The 19776-nt window shown below is 41.6% G+C and overlaps 1 pseudogene; it reads right to left on the reverse strand.

Annotated features, from left to right (window-relative positions):
• Window positions 1–378: 378 nt before the first annotated feature.
• LOC147447921 (uncharacterized) lies at window positions 379–3476 on the reverse strand (annotated as a pseudogene).
• Between the last annotated feature and the right edge of the window lie 16300 nt (window positions 3477–19776).

Here is a 19776-nt window from a genome sequence, read left to right on the forward strand (position 1 = left end):
AGTAAACCTAAATGAATCCAAGATAAGCCCAGATTCACCTTTGAAAGAAAGTGCAAGCTTAGATATAGACCCAAAGTAGTCACCCACCAGATAATATAACCATTAACTCCATCATCCATAGTATTGTTTGCAGAATAAAGATAAAAACTGACAAAAGTAAATTGATGAAAGTAAATCAATGACAATTGTACACATCATAGGCAAAATCACTTGATTGTTAAAATTTGCAAATGTAATAGTTACAACACCATTGTCATTATTGAAAAAATATACATGGTTTTCCAATAGTTACAAAAAGACGTATAAATGTTATCTCATGATAATATCCTATGACAAAAGGAAACTAATGCTATTTAGCTACGGCTACACTGACGTTGTCTAATCAGAAGTCTCATCGCGTCCAAGCGACGTATCTGTTGGATTCTGCAAAAAAAAACAATGAGACAGCTTTCTGTAAGTATAAACATATAATTTATAAAACAATACAACATATGGAAAAGAGTAAACCCTAATACTAACCATGCCGCCGCGAGAACTCAGAATGTCCATCAGGGCATTTAAGCCCTTCCTGCCTGCATACTCGTGCTCGTACGGTGTGGGGTCACATCCTGTCATTGACCACTGTCAAAACATACAAAGAATCCATTATGTTAGAATTTGAAAACCCATAAACCCTAAACTATCAAACCTAAAGAGCAATGCAAAAACACTTACAAAATCGTCCTCAAATTATGCGCACCTGCTGCTCCCCAAGTGGTGCGAGCTCCCTGCCTCTACTCGCGCTTTGGCTGCCTCCTTTTGTTGCTTCCACTTGTCGGGATTCTCGCACGCTGCTTTCTTTGCATTCTTCCAATCTTCTTTGGCTAGTCAATCTGGTCTGTTCCACCCATGCTTAATTGCTTTTTGCACTTCGGAACGCTTGTGCTTGCAGTATTCGCGCATTCAAACCTTCATCAGGTCTTCATTGAAGTGGTCATCCCGTGTTGAAATGGGAAACTCGTCATGCAGCATGCTGATGATTTTGTCTTTTAAATCACTTGGCACTTCACTCCAGATGTTTAGTATGCAGTGTATAAACACCTGAGAGCAAAGACCACGCATGCGCGAGATCCTCTTCTTGCCTTCATCATCCAAGATGATGCCGCCGTTGAAGTTGACGAAGTAAGGCAATCCCTCTCGCCGGTGACGCGTGAACCTGGGTGTCCCGACAGGGGTCTCTAGCGGCGTGTTGAAGGGGGTACGGACGTCAGGTGTCTCCACTGGAGTCTGGGTCCCGAAGCAAGGAGTGTCGACTGGAGTGACTCCTAGAGGAGTAGCTAGTGGTGTGTAACTGCTAGGAACGGCCATCAGCCGCGCAAAACCTGGTGTAGATGGCGATGCCGTGGCTCGTGTGTGGGCGGGCAAAGAAGGGGAGGGTAAAGAGCCTTGTTGAACACGAGGCGGTGTTGAGGAATCGGTGGCAGAATTCCCAAAACAACCGCCGCCGCCACCACTAGAGCACCGGTGCCTAGACGAGTCTGAAGATCGTCTGGTCATTACCGAAGCTTCGGATCGTGTTGAATGCTGTGGAACAGAGGGAGACACTAAAGGAGTCGGAACGTGTGATGGTGCTCCATAGCAATGATGCTCCACGTACCACTGTCTCTGTTGGGGTGACAAAGAAGAAAGAAACTCATCATCATCCATACCTGCATTAAACACACGAACATTTAATCTTAATATTGAATGAATGGAGAAGAAAAATGGACAAGTAGAGAGAGAGAGAGAGAGAGAGAGAGAGAGAGAGAGAGAGAGAGAGAGAGAGAGAGAGAGAGAGAGAGAGAGAGAGAGAGAGAGAGAGAGAGAGAAAGAGAGGACTCATAAAGGGGGAGGGATTCCTGTGTAGAGAGATTTTGTTCAATTTCTATAAAGTACTGCGCTTTGGGTGCGATGGAGACTGAAGTTGCATCATGAAGGTCTGATCATAGAAGTTGCTTGCCCCACCAATAAATCTAATTGATCAGGTGAAAGAGACGCTGAGAAGCAGTAGTAGTGCTTCTAAATGTCTCTTTCACCCAATCAGCTAGATCTAGCGGTGGAACAAGCAACATCTATATCGAACAGACCTTCGCGATTGAAGCTTCAGTCTCCATCACACTCGGAGCGTCGTGCTCGTCGTCCCTGCTTGTGAGAACATACCTAGAGCATACGTACCTAGAGTGGATAGAGAGACCATTAAATACAATGACACAATGACGCATATAGACAGAAATGGACAAAAAGCCATGTGAATACAATATATATTATAAAACGGAGAAAAATTGTTCAAATACAATATTTATGGCTTTAAGAGGTCTCTCTCTCATCCTCGCAAAGCTCAGCATAACTTCTTATATCTATATAGAGATCTCCGTTTAAACAGATGTCCTCCGTTTCATTTTGTAGATCCTCTGCATGCACCCCATAGAGAGTAGCAGCTTGATGCTCGTCTGGCAGCACCTCAGTGGCTTCTGACTGAGCATCTTCTTCGATCTCCTCCATTGATGCCACTGTGATTGGCACATGGTAGCCTTCATACGTCCGTGCACTATGAGGGGCTACCTCTATGACGCACCACCAGTTTGATGCAGACTTTGTAGGATGAAATATCACTTGCTAGAGCCACATAACTTACATGAGATCTTCCAAGCACATAACTTCTAAAATTGGATGTTAATTATTTATGTACTTACTTGTTCACAATGCTCGGGTAGTACGAAAGTGTCTCTTAGGTCAGTCCATTTCTTAGTTGAATCCACCTCAAGAAAACCAAACTCTCCTCTACTCACTGTAGCGTTGCGACCCTCCATGATTATCTTGAACCATTGCACGTCGAATCAGTCGACAAAAAATCCTCTATTATCGATCCTCAAAATATCTTGTAGCGTGCCGAAGTAAGTGAGTTCCGCCACCATAGGATCTGCATCAGAGAACCGTCATCGACTAGACTGTTCAAATTTTGCCATGATTCCACAATCTTGAATAAAACGCTTTTTGTCGATCCGTTCCACCCTAAAATGTCGACCTTTACACCATGCTACTGTGTATGACTTATACTACAATCAACAAAGATTATGTGGCCGTTCGTTGTACATTGCTCCTTCAATTAGGGCACCCGACGTGCATTCAGTCTAGGTCCACATGTGACACATGCTCAGTATCCGCTTGTTTGAAGCCCTGCATGTATACACATGATAATAGATAAGCTTGAGAAAAACCAAGATTTACAGTGTTTGAGTTTAAGTGTAAATAACCTGAGCATTCTGTTAGTCCGAGATAGTCATGCATGGTCCACATTAGAATGCCTATGATCAAAGCATTCCGTCGACCTGTGTGTCGGCTCATATCCACCACTTCTATGCCAAATCCACAATTGTTGTAGCTCTTTTAATGGCGGACAAAGATACACATCCATATTCTTCACTTTATACTGACCCGATACAATCAAGCTTAGCCATAGGTGCCCCTTCTTCGTTGTCAACCACGGGGGAATGTTGTAGTTGACGATGACAATGGGCCATACACTGTAGGATGTTGATCTTTGACCAAATGGATTTATGCCATCCATAGCCAGGCCTAGGTGCAAATTTTGAGCTTCCCTGGAAAAATCCGACCATGTTTCATCTATATGTTTCCAGGCTGCGCAATCTGCAAGAATCCGTAGCACACCATCCGAAGATTTATTCTCCTCATGCCATGATGCTAGGGCGGCCATGGACTTACATTCAAAGAAATTCTTGATGCGAGGAAGCAGAGAAAAATGTCGCAAAACCTTTTGTGGAATTTTTGTTCCGTGGAGATCTACTCGATATCTCTCAGAATCACATTTCGGATACTTCTCCATGTTTATGTATTCCCCTCTGAAAAGAATGTAGTCGTTAGGACAAGCGTGGATTGAATTGTAATCCATCCCCAAGTTTCGCAATTTGGCATCACATTATTAGCTGACACTATGTGCTCTTTGAGCAATCTACACAACCAAAAAAATACAGTACAATTGTGTAAAAATCTATCAGATCATTATACATCTAAAGTTTTTTATTAAAGTAAACACATTGTAATAGATCACCTGAAAAGTGCTGTGACGCTAGTGTCACTCATCCAAACTTTGTCTGCATGTTGAGAAGAACCAGGAGCGCCTTCAATCTAGACACACCTGCTCAATCATACAATGGCGTATCGGCTTCACTTTTCATATCATCATAGATAAGCCTTTGTGAATCCATGATCGTCTTGATCATTTCATTGATCTTGGGCTCAAACTTTGCCTCGTTGGGAATGTGGTCTGCAAGATCATCCCTGAGCTATCAGAGGCTACATCTTGTGGCCTCACATATGCTGCTCGACTAAAGCGCCTGCGAAGATGTCTATTGGATTGCAAGATTGCTGCCTGTTGGCCAGCGTCACAGTCCGACGAGTTATAATTGGCAACAACTCAATCTATAATAGATGGATCAAACTCGCCAAATTCACGAGCGTGCTACAAAGAAACGCATCTTGTCCGTCGCACAACATGCTTGCATTGATTACAAGGACATAAAATCCTCGTTGAGAGATAGGTGTTTCGGTTGGACGGCCCCACATCCTCGTCACTACTCATAATGAGGGTAAAAACCTTATAACTTGGACAATAAATTTAATCTTCTATTGGCATTCTCCGTCCTTTATCTCTCTCTCTCTCTCTCTCTCTCTTTGTTCACACTGTAAACTACCTCACATTCTCTAGTCATGTCCAATCCCCACACACCTCCGTCTAGAGGTGCACGGAGATCAGAACCACCGGGTTATAATCTCGTCTTTATTGGTCAATGCCTATATTTGTGGGTACAAGAAATCTACACACCCACATCTACATGATAGTGCATGTAGTGGACAAACCCCTTTGCCTCTTCTCTAGCTGTAGAATTTCACAACATCTTAACATCTTTTCACAGTAGATGTTGGCCTACAATCTGAGTATCACGTTAAGATCTTGACAAGTTTTCACAGTAGATCTTAACGATTCACGATTACTTAACACATTACATGTTGGCCTCCAATCTGAGTATCATGCCGTTGAAAGCTTTCCAGCTTAAGGTCGCATCCGTAGAGAGGAAGAGAGGGATCACCGTTCGTCTAACTCTAATTTTTTTACCGTAATCGCGAAGGTAGACTCTAATATAAAAACTCAATCCAAAATCTAATCTTAAATCTAATCTAATTGAACATGTGGTGATTCGCTCCATTGAAGAATAAAAGACATACCAATGGAGCTACTAGCTGCGTAGATGTGAATGGGCCTCACTTCATAGCATGATTTTAAATTTTAAATTTGTCATATGCTCTCTCGCACGCTCTCTCTCTCTCTAAATTTAATCTTCTATTGGCATCCTCCGTCTTTTATCTCTCTCTCTCTCTCTCTCTCTCTCTCTCTCTCTCTCTCTCTCTCTCTCTCTCTCTCTTTTGTTCACACTGTAAACTACCTCACATTCTCTAGTCATGTCCAATTCCCACACACCTCGGTCTAGAGGTGCACGGAGATTAGAACCACCGGGTTATAATCTTGTCTTTATTGGTCAATGCCTATATTTGTGGGTACAAGAAATCTACACACCCACGTCTACATGATAGTGCATGTAGTGGAAAAAACCCCTTTGCCTCTTCTCTAGCTGTAGCATTTCACAGCATCTTAACATCTTTTCACAGTAGATCTTTGTCTATAGCATGCAGGTACGCCATTCTTGCAATGTAGCTGATGCCTGCTCAAAGCACTTAATTCTTACTCTAGATTTGACAAGTTGTGTAGTGTGTGTGTGTGCGTGTGCGTGTGTGTGACCCTTGGAATCGTCATCTTGCATCACTAATTTCTGTGTAGGCTCAATTTGCTCTTCCATTGGCTGATCATGACGGCTTATTGTCTGGCAGCATCAGTCAAACATGCAGGTGGAATTGCTGGTCCGCATGGGTCGAGGCTGTGAGCGCAAGAAATTTTCTCATGTAGGAAAACAAAGTCTTTTTCAGTGTTTTTCATATGAGCAAGTGTTTTTCATACAATGCTTAACATCATGAGTGCACCTTCATTGACATGCACTAAAATCTAACCTAAATCTAAAACAATCTAGTCCATCGAACATAAATCTAGATATAATTTAATCTTAAACTCAAAATAAACCTAAATCTAATCTAATCTAATGTAAATCTAAATCTAACATAAATAAACCTAAATCGAATCTAACGTAAATCTAACTCAAAATAAACCTAAATCTAATCTAATCTAACCTAAATAAACCTAAATATAATCTAACGTAAATCTAAATGTAACCAAATCTTAAACTCAACATAAACATAAATCTAAATGTAATCTAACCTAATCTAATTTAAATTTTAACATAATCCCTTTCTCTCTTTGTTTTCTCCCCTTACCTCTCTCTTTCATCTTCTCCCCCCCTCTCTCTCTCTTTGGTTTTTTATTCTCTCTCTTTCTCTTTGTTCAACAGGTCTTGAGTTCAACTCCTCGTCGGCTAGATCTTTAAGGTCTCTTGGGATAGTTTCCTACGACGTTAAAAATCTCTTCTTCTCGGGTGTGTGTGTGTGTGTGTGCCAATAAAAAGAGGAAAATGGTATAACCTTTCTATCACCCAAGTGTGGTAGATTGGTTATGCCATTTCCCTCTGAAATAATAGGTCTTGAGTTCAAATCCTCGTCGACTAGATCTTTAAGCTGGTCTCTTGGGATAGTTTCCTACGACGTTAAAACTCTCTTCTTCTCGGGTGTGTGTGTGTGTGTGTGCCAATAAAAAGAGGAAAATGGTATAACCTTTCTATCACCCAAGTGTGGTAGATTGGTTATGCCATTTCCCTCTTGAATAATAGGTCTTGAGTTCAACTCCTCGTCGGCTAGATCTTTAAGGTCTCTTGGGATAGTTTCCTACGACGTTAAAACTCTCTTCTTCTTCTTCTCTCTTTTCTCTCTCTCTCTCTCTTTGTTATATATATATATATATATATATATATATATATATATATATATATATATATATATATATATATCTTTTCCTCTCTCAATGTGTGTGTGTATGCCTTCTTTGTTATGCATGTGTGTGTGTGTGTGTTTTGTTTATGCATGTTCTCTCTCTCTCTCTCTCTCTCTCTCTCTCTCTCTCTCAAAAACACAATGTGTGTGTGTGTGTGTGCGTGTGTGTGTGCGTGTGAGAGAGAGAGAGAGAGAGAGAGAGGGAGAGACAAAGAAAAAGGGGAAGGGAACATGAGAGAGAGAGAGGAGAGGGAAGGAGCATACCTGGCTCTCCTTCCTCTCCTCGTGCATGTGTGTGTGTGTGTGAAGAAGAAAGAGAGAGAGAGAGAGAGAGGGAGAGTGCGGGTTACCTCTTTGCTTGCTTGAGCGCCGAAAACTGAGATCTGAGATCCGAGATCTGAGTTTTCGGGCACTCTCGGTTTATTTTTTACCCCTGTCGGCGTCGCTATGGGAGTCACTATGAGCGTCGCTATGTTACAAATAAACTAGCGACGCTCATAGCGATGCCGATAGCGACGCCGTGAATTTTTACTTTTGAGCGTCGCACTGCGAGCATTGCTAATGTGAAGTACCTCTTGTAGTGAACCTACATATAAATTCAAGACTGGGATGCCATAATTCTAGAGGTCACACTCAAAGGAGGATAACTAAAAGTACCATTTGCCTACATTAAAGAGGAATGGAAAAAAGCTTTAGGTGAATTTGAATCAAACGAGCATGAGTCATCCATGACAATTACAACTATAGCTCCAATAATGACTTCCAGTACTCCACCAATGCAGGGAACCATGCAAGTTTGGATACCCAAAAGTCAACTGGTTAACCGATGTCAGTAAATCTGGGTGCCCAAAAGATTGCTATGCACCACCAACAACCATAGGAGCAAACAATTGCATCCATCTTTTCAACAAAAACCACCACTACTAAAGAAGAAATGGATATGGCAGCCAAAGGAGAAGCATGCAATTCATAATAGAAGACCGGATACCCAAAGCAGACAAGTCAAACTATGGGTATCAAAGACCCCACCACAACTCAAACCAACCTCCATCAGGTACAAAGTGGATATGTAAAGTCAAACCACCAACCACGATTGGGCCCATCGGCTCCAGTCAGAACATCGTAGAAGGTACATATTGCACCATAAAAGAACGTGCTCAAGTGAGTGCTACATTCAAGAGATTTCAACCACAACATACCTCGCCAGCGAAAACCCTTTACAATACTCAAGATCCACCTCTTGCACATCATAGTGTGTTTAACTAAATTGACATCAATAGCATTATAGGGACAATCAGGGCCATGCACAGACACGATTTTGTAACCTACGCACTGCACAACCAGAATACTCAGTTATTCTGGCAAACTGAAGCCAGCAGGAGGGGGGAGACAATCTGAAAATGGACAAAACATATCGACTTGGGAAAGATACGAGCAATGTTTTGAAGTAATTGTGTGTTAAAATACAATCTTTCTTTAATAAACTAGCTGATTTTCCATGCAACATAATGATTGGATAATGCAAAGAGTTAATTCCTTGCTATGTGTATATATTGTACATAACTGCCAAAAACCATAAATAGTGCAGTTTTTACTTATGTTGTGTGTTTTTTTGGCCAAAATTATTATAAAAATGGAGTAATCCACAAAAATATAGCCAAATAATAAATTTAGAAGTGTTTTAATATTTTTCGAGTATAAGATGGAATTTTTTGAGCGGTTAGGTAAATTTTTCCTTATTTTTGCTAATAAAATCAAAGAAAATAAAAACTAATGAGAAGAATATCAAAATTGATTTTTGACTTCAAACGCCAAATCTGGAACCTCAATGGAACAACCAAATTTTTTTTGAAGCAAGTCCGATAAAAAAACTCAACGACCACTACAACTCAATAGTCATCTAGAGCAAATTGTGACAAAAAGGTCCAAGGATGTCAGTTTTCAAATTTTTTTGATCCGAGCGTACATTGTCAGGCCTAGTAGACTCATCAGATACGTGATATAAAAAAAGTCCAGGTATGTATAGCTCCTTGGGCCACATTTCCTCTCATTTGCATTCTAGACGTTAGAGGGAGAGCTCCAAGTTGTGGATTTCGACGACCTTTCACACTCTCCTATGCCCTGTTTATCGACTCTTACTCACTCCAACCATGAGGGGTAAGTTCCTCACTATGTCCAGAAGCATCTTGAATATCACATTGTCAAACACATGAGTAGTAGAGGCACATATACACAAACCAATCGGGAATTTTCGGGATCAGAGCCACTAAAAACGGCTATACCAGACCTCCAAATTGCACCAAAAGTGAACCAGAGGCTCTTCACGAGTAGGGCAACACAATGCTAGGGTCAAACTTGCAAAAAGTCCCAAAAAAAAGACCTAGTATCTTAGGCACGTCAAAGATAGAAGACCCAGATGGGGACCAAATTTCACAGACCTGTTGGGGCTATTATGTTAGGCATTTTTGGAGAGTTAGGGGTGCAATGAAGGTCGAGGCATCAGTGAATAGCAAGATGACCATATCCTCACCGTAAAGTGACATTTTTCACCACAATGCAAAATATTGATCCGTTTAACCTCAAACTCAAAGGGGACACTCTACAACTTACAATGGAATCTTACCAGCCTTGAGTGAGCAGACAGTAAGTGACTAAAGACTGCAAGTCAAGCTCGGCTCAAAAGGGAACTGTCAACCTGATCGGAGACACCACCAAGTGCAAGAAAGACAACCAAGGGCTTCACCCTACCTAATTAACCTAGTAGAGGCTATATGGGGCAAGATTTGGGCCTAAATTGCAGTACTTTGTAAAAATTATCTTAGGTGCACCAAAGATAATCTGTTAGGATGGGAGCACATTTTACACACACATTCACCTGGTATGACTCCCCTAACCCTCGCACTGTCCATATCGTACTGGTACACTCATTTCATTTATAATTACTCTCAAATGCATATTACCACACCAAATAAAGTCAAGTACACCAAAAATTGACTTTTAGGCTATCAAATCAAAACCCACCTTCATATGACATCAAGGTTCTACTCACCACAACCATCAGGGTGCTTGAAGCACAAAACTTGTCCAAATTAGTCAATTTTATCTTAGGTGCGCTTAGAATAAAATTGTTAGAGGGAAGGGCTGACTTGGAGTTTAATGACACAGATATGTCTACAAGGGTCAAATAAGGCCCACTGACAAGTTTCATCAGGGTTGGAACATTAAAACCCTCTCAATCACCAAGGGTTATGAAAGCGGTAAAGTGGACACATATTTATGTACAATTCTCACCGCAAGTGTTTAAAAGCTATCCAACTCCACCAACAACCCATACACTTCCTAATCATTCACTCTGGCACAAAACTGCATGCACCTTTACCCATCTGTATCTTAGGCATGCCTAAGACAAATTTTGCCAAGAATGTGCTTTTTAGTGCTTATTTTTGTCTTATTGGTTTCTCTACTTGATTGAGATTTTCTAACTTGGCCTGATCAATGACTTGAATGCTGCCTGCCTAGTTCACTCTCATCTACCTCGGGAGCTCCAAAGAAGAAAACCATGAAGGAAAAGTTTGCAGAGCTTCCACCATACCAGTTAGAAGAAGACTCCCTCAAAGAAGCAAATGTCACTTGGCTGTCAAAAGAACAGCTTGAAAGTCAACATGTCACTATATACCATGGCTCATTCAAAAGCGCACACGGATCTAAAGTTGACGTTCAGATGTTGCCAAAGGAAGCTGAAGACTTAGTCAAAGAAGAGGCAGTCCGGCCACTTTGGGAAAGAATTGGACTTAAAGACTACCTTGAACTAGAACCTTGTGGTGTAGACTACAAGAGGGCTTATGAGCTACTACACAACATTACATAAGAAGAAAAGGCAACCATCTCGGATTTGAATGGCTCTCCAATGGAGGTGCACATCACAAAGATCGAGGGTTGCCCACATGATATTTTCACTAGTCGTTCATGGAGCTCCTTCTCGGATCTAAAGGAAAGAGGGATAGACAGTTCCAAATTATTCCGTGGCATCCACATGAAGATATACACTCTAGGTTCACTATGAAAGCCAAAATACTAAGCTCAATCCCTTTCACCAAGTCTCTAGTAAGAAGGGAAGATAATGTAGGCAACACTATGGAGTTCTACAATGCCCCTTCTTCAAATTATATCAATGTCAGCTTTGTAACAAGCTGCCCGACTTCCATGAGATCTTCCCCCCATCATAGTGGAGTGCTTCACAACAAGCTGCCCGACTTCCATGAGATCTCCCCCTTATCACAATGGAGTGATTGTTGCCGTTGTCAACAAGCCCCCTGATTCCTCTTCACTACATGACGTCCATACTGCCATTCAAGAGGCCATAGCCCATTGCAAGCAATCTCAAAGTGCTGATCCGTCCTGACCGCAAATCATGTCAAAATTGAAGGCAATCCTTGATCCAATAATCACTTCAACCAAGAGCACCAAAAAGATCATGATTTCTATCTATCAAATACTAGCTATAATACACCTAGTTTCCTATTGCTTGATGCTCTGACCATGCTCAAATTTAGGATAGAAGTGAACTTGTATTTTGTGATGTTGTTTCTGAGTAAATCAGTGCAATGTAGTGCCTCTCTCATGCCATTAACATATAGTAAAAAATGAGCTCATCTTTTAATAGCTTTACTCACTCTTTCATAACTTTACTCACTCTTTTATCATGGTTTTTGAAGTCTAGCCAACAAAATGTGGTTGCAGAGCTACAATGTGTAGGAGCAGGTGTAGGAATTCAAAGCTGAGTGTGAGAACTTGGAAGAGTTGGTGACGGAGAAGCAATGGCAATAGTGTAGGTGAGTCGGAGGCAAATCTAGCAATTTGGTTAATGTGGGCAGCAATAACATTGGTGATGGCCTCTCTCTCTTTCTCTCTCTCTCTCTCTCTCTACCTCTCCCTCTCTCTATCTCTCTCTCTCCCTCTCTCTCTCTCTCTCACACACACACACACACACACACACACACACACACACACACACACACACACACACACACACACACACACACACACACACACACACACACACACACACACAATAGAAGTGGGTATTTGACCCTTTGCATTGCATAAAATCAATTATAAGTCCATATACAAGATATATGGGAACTATTGGGCCATCCTCGTCACTCAAGCTCCTTCAAGAGGGATCTACAACTCTTGTCAAGAAATATAGGAGCTAGTGGGCCATTATCATTACTATCTCACACAAGATCCTTGAGGGGGATCTATCTCTTTTTTTATCGAGCGTGATGTTGAAATGATTTACAACATTCGATCATCAAGTGAACTAAGGATAAACTAGGGTTTAGGGAAAAAATGTTTAGTTCACCCCTCACCCTACAGTCCCATTCCTACTACATAGTCATGGTATTCAAGAACAAGATATATAACAAACCTAAATTTCTCTATGACAATTTGATATTCAAGTCCATGCCACAAGCATGTGAATTTCTCTCTAGTAAATTCACATTCTAGACCTTGCCACAGTCATGGTGGACGAATTCTGCAATCAACATCTTTTGAGAAACTACATTTTGGAAAGAAAGATCATTAGGAAACTTGCATTTGTTCCCTTACTAATACCTTTCACCGTTGGCCAAATGTGGATGCCTTAATGAATGTATCCTTTTTTCCATCACGGCGTATCATATGTTGAGAGCCCTGGACCATGATGTCTCTTAGCAAGGGGCTTCTCTCCTGTTTGTGTCATGGGAGGAAAATTCACATCTTTTGGGATGATGGTTATCCTCTCAAATTGTGTCAATGAAGCTATGAAATGAATCATCCAAATTTTTGATGACTTTTGCAAGTGAGACATCAATGGAGTACCTTGTTTTGTACCTTAAGAGGGCTAGTTCCTCGTCATTGAGCTCAACTTCAAGCTCCTATTTGTTGTCTGCCTCATCTTGGTATAAGAGTCAAGATCTATCAACATCATAATTGGGCTTGTTTATCACATCCAAGACCCCTGCTGTCATTATTTGCTTAATTTCATTCTCTTTAGTAGTTGCCTAGAAGATTCATTTTCATCCTCCTCTGTGATCATAAACCCAACAAGCCCTTTGTGCAACATGTACAATCCCTTTGTTTCAATCACAAAAGGCTGCACAAAGTATATATAATCCATGACATGTGAACCCCTACCTCAGTAAACATTAAATAGGTCAAGTTCCTAAGATTGATTCTCTTTTAAAGAGCTAGGATTTTTAGCATCTCCCACCTACTTAGGTCTCTCTGTTCATCATTATTGTCATTACCACCATATCCATTGTTTCTATCCATGTGATTGCCATACTTTTTGTGAGTCTTCAATCATTGCATCCTTGTGGCTATGATCCCTTCTATCTTCAAATCATCCTCTCTGTCATGCTCTCTTTGTCTTTCATTCTTCTCTCATGCCAATTATTTCTAGGTCTCTATGTTCATCATTATTGTCATTACCACCATATCCATTGTTTTGATCCATGTGATTATCATACTTTCTGTGAGTCTTCAATCACTACATCTTTGTGGCTATGATCCCTTCTATCTTAAAATCATCCAATCTGTCATGCTCTCTTTGTCTTTCATACTTCTCTCATGCCATTTATGTCTACCCCAATCTCCATCCTCATGTCAATCATATCTATTGCGATCTCCATCATATTCTCTTTTGCAACTTCTTGATTGATGAAGTTCCATTTGCAGACTTTTGACTCTCCTTCTATCATCAAGGACAAGAAGTTTGTGTTTCTCCTTGTCTACAGTCTTGCTTTTAGCAGGAAGAACAACGAGCAAATTTTTGATGAAGTAATTAGGAAGCTTAGCACCATCAATCTCTCTCAGATGATTCAACAATGAACTTTTTTGGGAAATGAACTCTGCTGATGCTTTGTCAGAACATACGATGTTGGCTTCTTGCTCTCAAGGTCTCACATGCACATGGAAATGAATCCTGACCAGTGGATAGTCTCTTTTGGACTTTACTATTGCTATCCAAAAGTGGTCTTGGAAATAGCACTATGCGATGCCCAACATGCATTGTTTTCTCATGCCATCTGTGCACTCCACTACCCTAATCTTTTAACTGTTGTTGCTACAATTCCACTACCAATATCACTAGCCCATGTAGACCGGGCATCAACGCTAGCACTAGACCCTACAGAACCAAATCCCGTAGTATGTTGAGAGTATGCTTAATGTGTGAATATGTGAATTTGCAAGATCTAAAATATAGTGTATGCTTGCATTGGTCCGTAGTAACGAGTTTATAAAGCATCCGCAGGAGCTAATGTTTGTATCGATTGGAAAAGCATCATCCACAGTGTAATGTAGGTTGTGAACAATGATTACTATTTTAATATAGGCTACGTAGAAAAAAACTTTGAAGATGCACCGACTAAAAGGGCTAGAATGCCCCAACGGGTGCCCCAACGGGTTATCAACCATCACGGCCCAGAGGTCCACAACCGCCTTTGCAAGAGCGTGAGGCCTTATTGGACAAATTGGCTTAAGTCACCACGACCTGAGTTGCAAAGGCAAGAGGTCCTTAATTTGGTGCAAACAAGAGATAGAAGAGAACCTGATGTCTATTGCTGATTCTTCTCAGATAGTCCGCATCTGGTAAGTTGGCATGCTGATTTGGCAACATCTTCTGCTACTCAACTCCATCACGAATCTGGGCCATTCTCTTGCTCGTCACCTCAACCCTCTTCACCATCACCCTTAGCTCCTCGTCACCATCACTATTAAGCTCTTGTCATGTTCCCCTTAAGCTTCTATCAAGGAAAAAAAATGAAAAAGAGGGGGAATAGAGCTTCCCCATCATCTGTGCACACGTAGATGATGGGGGGTGCTCCAACCCCCCTTTTTTTCTAGCATTTTTTCCTTTTGATAATGGATTTTTGGCTTCTAATCCCCCGTGACTCGCATGATGTGTTAGGAATGCGGGTAGAACACTTCAGATATTGCAGAATGGGTGGACTATTGGAGATAAGATAAAGCAATGCACGTTGAACCCGGAGCCAATACCTGTGAGGTTAAAAAGCTATGGAGGGATTTTTACTTATAATATTTAACTCGACTCACATGCTGCCAATTTTAATCTCTCCTCTCTCTCTCTCTCTCTCTCTCTCTCTCTCTCTCTCTCACATCACCAATGAGCAACACTTGGCACACCTACCTCATTATAGCTTGCTCAGTAAAATTGCTTAAAAGGAACTCCCTCAAGCACACCACAGTTGGCATACATTTCGACCAGGAACTGAACACGGTGAGGTTCTTATCCCTTTCAAATTTTATCCATGGAACATGGTTGGACAAGGGCCACATACCAAGGGGCAAGAGCCACGTGTAGGCATCATCAATATGGTCGCCTAATTGATGCCTGAAACGATGAAGAGAACTCATAGAAAAAAAGGTTTGAAAAAAAAAGGGAGGCACTGGAGCCCTCCCATCATCCACATGCATGTAGATGATGGGGGGTCTTCATGCCTTCTTTTTTTTTCTCTGCATGGTTTGAGTGAGTTGACGCTATCCTCAAAGTATGCATTTTGACAAATGTTGTTTGCATAAGATTGCACCTATATGGAACAAATCCTAGCTCTCGCTCTCTCTTTCTCTCTCTCTCTCTCTCTCTCTCACACACACACACACACACACACACACACACACACACACACACACACACACACACACACACACACACACACACACACACACACACACACACACACACACACACACACACACACACACACACACACACACACACACACACACACACACACACACACACACACACACACACACACACACACACACACACAATGACCACCACAAAAGGTTTGGTAGCAATGATGGAAGGAGATGTAAGGAGAGGCCTCTAGTCTCTATGATATCTTAGATGATTTGGGCTAAGGCCTCAGTGCCTAATGAAATTATTATTGCCAAGCTACCTACCTCCCCTCTTGTGGTGGGTCGCGAGCAACATGTAGAGGAGCACATGGAGGGTGGAGTGACTACTCATAAGCATGCAATTTCTTACATGGGAGAGCTAGCCACCAACAACAACGAGGAGATAGTGGCCAATTGTGTATAAGGGAGGAGGGGTGCTAGAGCATGAAAGGGGGGGATTGAGCAAGACCTAGCCTCAACATAGCAGAGAAAAGGCCACTAGTTGCAGATAGAAGGGTTTGAGAGAGGGTTCTTCAATTTTTGAGGACACCTTTGCTTTACGCTCTCATGAAAAATCTATTGGTTCTTAGAGGGATTATAAAAGTGGCCTCTTTTATATACAAGAATAATGAGGATTCAGATGTGCTAAGGGAGCCGCCTGAGTGGCATATGTAGAGAAGGCTGCAATCATTGAATCTTGCCAAAAAAACAAAGCAGATGTGGTTGCCAAGGAGGGTAGTATCGTTGATGCATACTTTATGGGACCTCTTTAGAGACAGATATGCTCAGCTTGCCCTTAAGTCATCCCAACAATGAGCACTACAGGGAGACACAACATGCTAGTATGGGCATGTGACATCATGGTTTAAATCACATGGCTTGAACATGGATAGACTACCTCCCCTTTATTTCTCCTTGCATGCACCCTTCCTATCTCTCTCACACATAGAGATCACTTGACTTGTATGTTGAAATTGATTCAACTAGATACTAGGAGCATATGGATACAATCGATACACGAGCTGGACATGATAATGGCTTTCTATAGAGAGCACAGTTTGCAACTAATAGAGGATGGATACGTGATCAGACCGTCCTATATGGACACTCATTTATCCTATGGGATACGATATGCTATTGTTCAAATGCACACATCATTGCATCAACTAGAGATTGAGAGTACCAATAGAGGCCAATATATGCCAGTTGTGTCATATAGTGCTAGAGACATCGTCATGAGATATCAAGATCATATATTTTTCGGGTTGTTTTTGCTAGAGCTGTGCAAACACATGGAGAGTCTCTCGAGGAGATCATGCAGTGGGAGACATTCACAGAGGGAAATCACTAACTTTTTTAGAGAAGGGACTTAACAACCAAATGAGCATACTTCATAGCAGACTTTAGAGCCCATTTATACTAGAGGTATATTAGCTGACAGAGCCATTGATCTTGGGAGAGCTAGATGCCCAAGTTCTACGAGGGCAACCACAACATTGATGGAGGCTCCATCATAAGACCAAGACTATTCTAGCACGACATGGGAGAGCATACATATCCACTAAAGCATTGCCAAGTACGGTTCCCTACACCAGCAAATCCTTTTTCATGATATCATCATATATTTTCTCTCCTTTTTCAAGTGGTTGAATGCTAGAATAAGATTTTAAAAGCGACACATAGGTGACTACATCAAGTTGCTTTGAATCGCAATGCATCTGCGCATAGCAATTTAAAGCAACTTGATCTTTGCCATGTTGGGTATACCCCCCAATCAGAGCAGACCAAGGGACCACACCACAATTGGGAAGCTCCTCAAACAATTTTTGAGCTTTTATTAGAGCATCACATCTCATATACATATCAACTATTATGTTGCCAAGTGTAGTAATTTTGTTCCTAGCAATTCTTGTCTAGAAATATATTCATGAACTTGTTCCCCCACATTGATGTCTTCTACATTGATGTTACCATATACATGTGGTAGTGATGTGTGTGAACACACTTAGGATGTCGGGGCATTTTTTCCCTACTAGGAGGTTTTCCCCCCTCTGCATTTACGACCATCTCTCTAGGGCTATCTATCTTTCCATTGCACAATAAGTAATATAGTCTCTGTTGTGTGCCTTGAGCTTCCTTCATCTTCTCCAAGCTGTGTGTGTTTTCCTACAATCCTTATTTCAACAATTGGTATTGAGTAGGTTGAGTCTTCCCAGGCTTAGTCGCCAGCAACTCTAGCACACATCTCCTCACTTTCTGTAGTTTTTGTGAGCTTTGGCAAGCATCCGCAAGTCGATAAATATTCTTGGCAAGCTTGTAGAGCTAGGTCTGCTCAGATTTTTGATTCGGGCTCATTTTGGCCTCTATTTCCACTACAAGTAGTACTACACAGGCTATTTTGTCATTTTGTGCAGAATTTTTGTTAGTGCCATTTTTTCCATAACAGGTCCCTTATAGTCTTCTACGGTTTGTGCTATATAGCACATATTTTTTTTGCTTTGTGTCTCCTCTTTTTGGGTAGTTTTCACATCAAGTGCATGCATTTTCCATGGCCCACAACACTACAAATGTGTTAAAGTTGTTTGTTGTTGAGGATAGATTGGATGGGGAAAATTACCCTATGTGGGCTTACATGATGCAACATGTCCTTGTGTCAAAGGGAATCTGGAACATTGTGCATGGCATTGATGTACGTCTTGGTTCTGAGGATGTTGCTGGTTTTGGTGGAAGAATTGTTGCTGCTAGAACTGTTTTGCCTACGGTTGAGCAAGCTTGTTGGGATGTAAAAGATGCACAAGCTTATGCATTAATTGCATTGTCTATAAAGCACACTATTGCTCCTCACAATCATTCAATGAAATCTGCAAAATAGGCTTGGGATATTTTAATTGGTCTTTATACAAGTCGCAATGAGGCAAAAATTGCATTACTGCGTAAAGAGCTTGAGTCAAAGATTGTGCATGAGGAAGATGACATGGACACTTTCCTTGTTGGTGTCAAGGATATCAATGAGCAACTTATTTCTGTAGTAGACGAAGTCATTTCTGACAGTTCCCTTATGCAGACCATTCTTGATGTTTTGCCAGATTCTTATCAAGACGTTTGCTAGTATTTGGAAACTCATGACCCAAGGAAATCTAAAAGTTGTCAACTTTGATGTGTTTGGGTAAAGGCGCTCTGCCTTTTGCCCACACAGACGTCCACTGTCCGGCCGCCCACCCACGTGTGCACATACCCTTATTCTTCATTACATATGAGAACAAGGAGTTTCTCATCTTTAGTTTGGTGAGGGTGCTCCACCCACACCGGCTTGTGCTCTTCCCCCTTCCCCGCACGAACTGCACCGTGCATGCAGGCACGCATCTGCGCACACACGTACTCATCAACTGGTACCAGAGCTATGGCTTGGCGGTTGACGATGCTCCCTCAGTGGCGATGAAGTTCAGTGCTCTGCGGTGTCGGATCGGAGGTGGTTCGACACGGATTTGGCAAGTAGATCTCATAATAGATCAAGGTAACAGGAGCTGACAATCCACCAGGCAAAAGGGGAGAGAGAGATCAAGTTTAAGGGGAGAGAGAGATCAAGTTTTTTGTGAGCTACACTGAGAAGCATGTCGCTTAGGTTTGGCAACTTGACAATTGTTTAGTATTTTGGCCATAACTTGAGCTAGGAAGTTTTGATTTCAAAACTTTTTTCATCAAAACATAGATCTCTTCAAGATCTACAACTTTGTAGAAGAAATCATTTTCTGATTTGGAGTGCAAGTGGGTCGAAAATCCAAAACATAGAGACTGTGTTTTTCAAGACAGTTTGGTGTACAACTGCTTGGAGAATGAGAGGAGATTGAGAGAAAGCGAACTGTGTGAGAACACACTTTGTACGTGTGGGCGAGTTAGCCTGGTGTTATCCGGCATGGGCCCGAGTTCGATTTTCTAACATCGTCTACGGCTATTCGGCTAGCCACTCCGTCCGGGGGTGGGAGACGACACAGACATCGGTTTCGACACCAATCAGGCAGCTATTCGACTAGCGCGCTTTTGCCTGGCGGTAGAAGC

The sequence above is a fragment of the Adiantum capillus-veneris genome, chromosome 11 (assembly GCF_014529385.1).
Source record: "Adiantum capillus-veneris isolate H3 chromosome 11, ASM1452938v2, whole genome shotgun sequence".
Classification (NCBI taxonomy): Eukaryota; Viridiplantae; Streptophyta; class Polypodiopsida; order Polypodiales; family Pteridaceae; genus Adiantum; species Adiantum capillus-veneris.